Source organism: Neoarius graeffei, chromosome 4 (genome assembly GCF_027579695.1).
Source record: "Neoarius graeffei isolate fNeoGra1 chromosome 4, fNeoGra1.pri, whole genome shotgun sequence".
NCBI lineage: Eukaryota > Metazoa > Chordata > Actinopteri > Siluriformes > Ariidae > Neoarius > Neoarius graeffei.
Window position 1 is genome coordinate 71,848,207 of NC_083572.1, and position 6,249 is coordinate 71,854,455.

Here is a 6,249-nt window from a genome sequence, read left to right on the forward strand (position 1 = left end):
TAGCCGCTTTATCCTGTCCTACAGGGTCGCAGGCAAGCTGGAGCCTATCCCAGCTGACTACGGGCAAAAGGCGGGGTACACCCTGGACAAGTCGCCAGGTCATCACAGGGCTGACACATAGACACAGACAACCATTCACACTCACATTCACACCTACGGTCAATTTAGAGCCACCAGTTAACCTAACCTGCATGTCTTTGGGGGAAACCGGGGCAAACCCACGCAGACAACATGCAAACTCCGCACAGAAAGGCCCTCATTGGCCGCTGGGCTCGAACCCAGGACCTTCTTGCTGTGAGGCGACAGTGCTAATTATTACACCACTGTGCTGCAGGTATTGTTATTATTAAGAAACCATGATAACTAATAAGTTGTTGTCCAGGCTGTAAGTATTCCCCCTCTGTAACCCGACTGTTATATCATTCAAAACGCAGCTGAGTTTTGAATGATTTTCTCCTCATAGAAAATAATAATTATAAAGGCAACAGTGATCACAGCATTTTCAATCAAAACAGAAAGAACATGATTTATTATTATTATTATTATTATTATTGTTCGTCTGCCATTCAAGTCGCTGTGAATGAGATGTTACAATAGGAACACTAATGCATGTGAAGGAGCTCATTAATATACACTTTCCATTTACATTACAGTTGGCACTATTGTCAGAGCCCTGCTGTTATAGAAAAGCAATGAGAGAGATAATAAAAAAAACTTTCATTTTGTACATGTACAATTGTCTATAAGTATAGGTAATCATATGGGGCCGAGTAAAATTAAGGATTAATTTCACGAGTGATTTTGAAGTTTTGAAAATTTCAAAACTTTGAAATCACGAGTGAAATTGATCCTTAATTTTACTCGGCCCCATACGATTACTTGTTTATAACATATAGGGCCAAATTCATACTTCGGAAGCCATTCAAGTTCACAACATTTGTCATTCACTTTTTCTGAACCAATCAGGGCACGAGACTATCTTGCACGTTTGAATCAGTTTCTAAAGCGTTCCTTGTTTTCGCAAATCTCTTGCTTTTCCCTCGAGGACTTTACGTGATTCTTGAAAAGTAACATCTTTCAGGATTGATCCCGGATATTTCTCGTCTCAGATGCCGATCCAATGCTGCCTGCATTACTTTAAGAGAGTCTGGTTTGTAGTTTTCCCCATTTTCTTTCCTCACTTCTGCATAAAACTGCGATAGCACCTTGTCTAACTCACAGCATTCATATGCCACTAGAGAGTCATTTATTTCTTTTTCTGCGGCCCATTTCTTAAACATGGAAAGCTAAAAATTCATACTTTTTTGGTATTTTCATTTTCGCTTGCAGCTTTCAATTGGTTTATCATTTCTTCGTCAAATATAGTGAAACACAGCATTGCTGAGTCAGCAGTCAGCCATTTTGTTGACAAAATTTGCTAATTTTTGTAACCATAACCAAGCAACGAACTAGCCAATAGCATTTCAGAAATACGGCCCCGTGTTAAGGAAAAAAAAGCCCTCCTTGATTGACCAATCAGAATTGAGTAATTTGGCCCTATGCATTATAAAGAATTGTTATTACACGACTTTGTTGAATACTCAATTCTGATTGGTCAATTACGGTATTCTACGTCATAGCAGACCACTGTTGTGAAGACCGTTGCTATGGACACAGTTCTGATCATAGACCCACTGAGTTCTATATAAAATCTGGAGAGCTCATAGGCTCATCAGAATGAAGCCTTCTGACTCCCATCGCACAGCGGAACGGTCATTCAGGCTACTGGAAGCTACACAAAACTGGACAAGTTATTTCTGTAGTTGGTGAGAAAAATTACAAGAAAAATACCTACATGTGCAGCAGTGAACTGTACAAACCCGTCAAGTCAAACATTGCGGACGGACATTTCACCTGTGAGTACTGATAGTGTGTGATCACTTTTACACGTGTGTGCACAGTGCCATTTGCATGGAACCCCTATAGCATTTTATGATGGTTTGCAAGAGCGAAAGAAAAAACCCCCCAGAAAATCTGTCCCATCATCTCGTCTGTTTTTGTTGAAAATCTGACACTGATATCTGGGATGAAATCTGTGACTGTGTCAGATTTTCAATGGAAATGTCTCAGACTGGATCAAAGCCAAAGTCTAGACATGTTTGATATTGAATGTGAGAGCTCAAACTCAACAGCTCAAATTCAAAAAGAAAAATTAACTGAGTAAATTAGCCTCAGGAGCCTAAATGAAAGAAGAACCATAGCCTTAGACAGAAATGGCAGTGCAGGATGCAAATAAAAATAGATATGCTATTGTTCTAGTTTGGTCACTAGTTATTTTCACGCAATTTCAATCTTCTGTATGTCCTGTACATATTGCAGTACTGACAATAAAGTAGACTTTGACTTTTGACTCTGACTAGGCACAATTGACAATGTAGACCATTTAAACGTCACACCCATTTACACAAATTGACAAAATGGGCATGATTGTTTTAACTCCATTATTTTAGTTTAAATTGAGTGCAAGTACTTTTAAAAAGTACTTTATAAGTAATTTTAAATCAGGGTTGGTCATACATTCATATATAGGGGGCGGCACAGTGGTGTAGTGGTTAGTGCTGTCACCTCACAGCAAGAAGGTCCGGGTTCGAGCCCCATGGCCAGCGAGGGCCTTTCTGTGTGGAGTTTGCATGTTGTCCGCGTGGGTTTCCTCCGGGTGCTCCGGTTTCCCCCAGAGACATGCAGGTTAGGTTAATTGGTGGCTTTAAATTGACTAAGTGTGAATGTTTGTTTGTCTTTACTAGTGCATCTCAAAAAATTAGAATACCATGAAAAAGTTCCTTTTTTTCATAATTTAATTCAAAAAGGTAAACTTTCATATATTCTATATTCATTACATGTAAAGTGAAATATTTAAAGCCTTTTTTGTTTTAATTTTGATGATTATGGCTTATAGCTCATGAAAATCAGAAATCCAGTATCTCAAATTATTAGAATATTCCCTAAGATCAATCAAAAACAGGATTTACAATACAGAAATGTCCAACTTCTGAAAAGTACATTCATTTATACACTCAATACTTGGTTGGGGCTCCTTTACCATGAATTACTGTATCAATGTGGTGTGGCATGGAGGTGATCAGTCTGTGGCACTGCTGAGGTGTTATTGAAGCCCAGGTTGCTTTGGTAGTAGCCTTCAGCGCATCTGTATTTTTGGGTCGGGTGTTTCTCATCTTCCTCTGTACAATACCCCATAGATTCTCTATGGGGTTCAGGTCAGGCAAGTTGGCTGGCCAATCAAACACAGTAATATCATGGTCAGCAAACCATTTGGTAGTAGTTTTGGCACTGTGGGTAGGTGCTAAGTCCTACTGGAAAAGGAAATCAGCATCTCCAAAAAGCTTGTCAGCAGATGGAAGCATGAAGTGCTCTTAAATCTCCTGGTAGATGCCTGTGTTGACTTTGGACTTGATAAAATACAGTGGACCAACACCAGCAGATGAGATGGCACCCCAAATCATCACAGACTGTGGAAACTTCACACTGGGCTTCAAACACCTTGGATTCTGTGCCTCTCCACTCTTCCTCCAGACTCTAGAACCGTGATTTCCAAATTAAATGCAAAATGTACTTTCATCTGAAAAGAGGACTTTGGACCACTGAGCAACAGTCCATTTCTTTCTGTCCTTAGCCCAGATAAGACACTTCTGACATTGTCTCTGGCTCAGGAGTAGCTTGATATTAGGAATGCGAAAGTTGTATCCCCTTTCTTGAAGATGTCTGTTCGTGATGGGTCTTGATGCACTGACACCAACCTCAGTCCACTCCTTGTGAAGCTCTCCCAAGTTCTTGAATCAACTTTTCTTGACAATCCTCTCAAGACTACGGCCATCCCTGTTGCTTGTGCACCTTTTCCAGCCACCCTTTTCAGCAATGACCTTTTGTGGCTTACCCTCCTTGTGGAGGGCATCAGTGATCATCTTCTGGACAACAGTCAAGTCAGCAGTCTTCCCCATGATTGTGGTTGTGTGTACTGAACTAGACCGAGAGATACACTGTGTTCATATTGTTTTACTCAAACTCGAAATGAAATATTCTAATAGTTTGAGATGGTTTTTTTTATGTTTTTGTACTGTATGCCATACTGATTAAAATTAAAATAAAAAATGCTTGAAACATTTTAGTTTATGTGTAATGAGTCTATAATATATAACATTTTCACTTTCTTAAATAACTGATGGAAAATATTGAACTTTTTCACAATATTCAAATTTTTTGAGAAATTTTATGTGTTAGCCCTGCGATGATAGGCTCCAGTTTGCCTGCAACCCTGTAGAACAGGATAAAGCGGCTAGAGATGATGATATTTAAACATATTTGGGGGTCAGAGTTTGCCCCAAGAGCATTAAAGCTCATGTAAGGGGGCTTACTCCAAATAATAGTTTACATTAATATATAGAACAAACAACGACAAAACAACAGACCAAGGGGGGGGTAAGCAAGTTGGCCCAACTATTCCTGTGTGTGGAATCGTTTAGATTCCTCAATAAAAGTTTGGACATATGAAAATAACTTTCTATTGTTATCAAAAGATAACAAATCGGAACCAAATAAGAAAGAGTCCGACATAGTAGACCAACTACTTGCAAATCAATGAGCAGCTGATTATTTCCCGGTCAGCAGCTTATTTCCCAGACGGCGTCCGATATGTGATTTCCTGTACAAAGAAAAACTGAAATAATCTCCGTAAAAATAATTATAGTAGCAAAAGAGCCGTTCAAAGAAAATGACCAGAGACTGAACTGGAAAAGGGGGAAAATAATACACTCTAAAAAATAAAGGTGCTTCAGTGGTTCTTCAAATCTCTGGATGGTTCCATGGAGAGTCAAAACTCTGTGATGAACCATTACATTATGCGAAAGGTTCTTCATATTGGAAATGGTTCTTCAGAGCCTGGCATTCTCTTACCATTTGCTGGTCAATGCACATAGGCTATGTTTACACAAATCTGTCTTCACTGCTCAAACAAATGATTTAAATGGCTCTTTAAAGAACTGTTGCATGAACGGTTCTTTGAAGCCCTGAAAAAGGTTCTTCTATGGCATCGCCCTGAAGAACCGGTACTGGCCCCATTATTTTTTAGAGTGACCAATGAAGGCGAGCGATTAAAAAAAAAAAGGTATGTAAGGAATGTGGGTAAAGTTGAGAAAATAAGAGGAGGTAATGAAAGGAAAAAAGTCAGGAAATACTTTTCTTGGGGCTAATTTGATCGGATACGACGGTTTAACACATAAGCCAAGTACACGCGATGTGAACAGTCAGATGTGTGGACCGAGTGCCGAAATAACGCCTTCATTCGTCTCTCCAGCAGGGAATTTTTTTTTTTTTTTATTGCAATAAAACAACAATGACACTGACATGTGACAATAAGGTAAAACAAGAACAAATGACTAAAACAAGTACATATGACAAAGTAAATTACATTAATCAACTAAAAGGAAAAAAACGAGTAATATATATTAGAGAACGTTCAGAAGTCTTGTATTTTTCTTATTACGTACAAACTTAAGAGAGTTGAGAAGAGGTCATTTCTAGAATAAAAATATTAAAGAGAGGCTGATTCTTTTGCCATTTCTGTTTATGAATGAAAAACTTAGCCTGTAAAATATAAAAATTAACTAAAAATTCAAACAATAAATCAGTTGAGTTTTCATAGTAGAAGAAAATATCTTTAAGAGTGAAAACATAATGACCCTGCTGCGCAAAAAGATAGAAACTAAGGCCTGTCTCTCCAGCAGGGAATAGGCTCTGAGCTCTCCACATTTTTACGTAGAGCTCAGTGCATAGACCGTGTCCAGTCAGATCAATCAGCAGAAAGTAGTCCGGTCAATTTTGCTGCTTTAATAATCAAATTAAAACTGTCAGCTCATTCGCGACACCTTGTGGCAAAAAAAACCGTTACTACATCAGAAAACATCATGGAAGATTTTTCTAATATTAATATTCATGTTCAGTTTAATGTAGGCTAATCTTAAGAAGGCTACAAGAGTTTATGTTCCTATGGATGCAATTCAAACCGTATAAGCTAATGGACTATTTTTAACGGAAGCTACAAAAATGATTTTCAAATCAATAACATTATTTTAAAATCAATATTTTGTGTAAAATTATTGATTTTTTTTAGTTAATAGCCGTGTAATAAGCGGGATAACCTGCAGCGAGCCGGTAATTATTCCCAAATAAACACCCTTCAGGGTAATTTAAGACCCT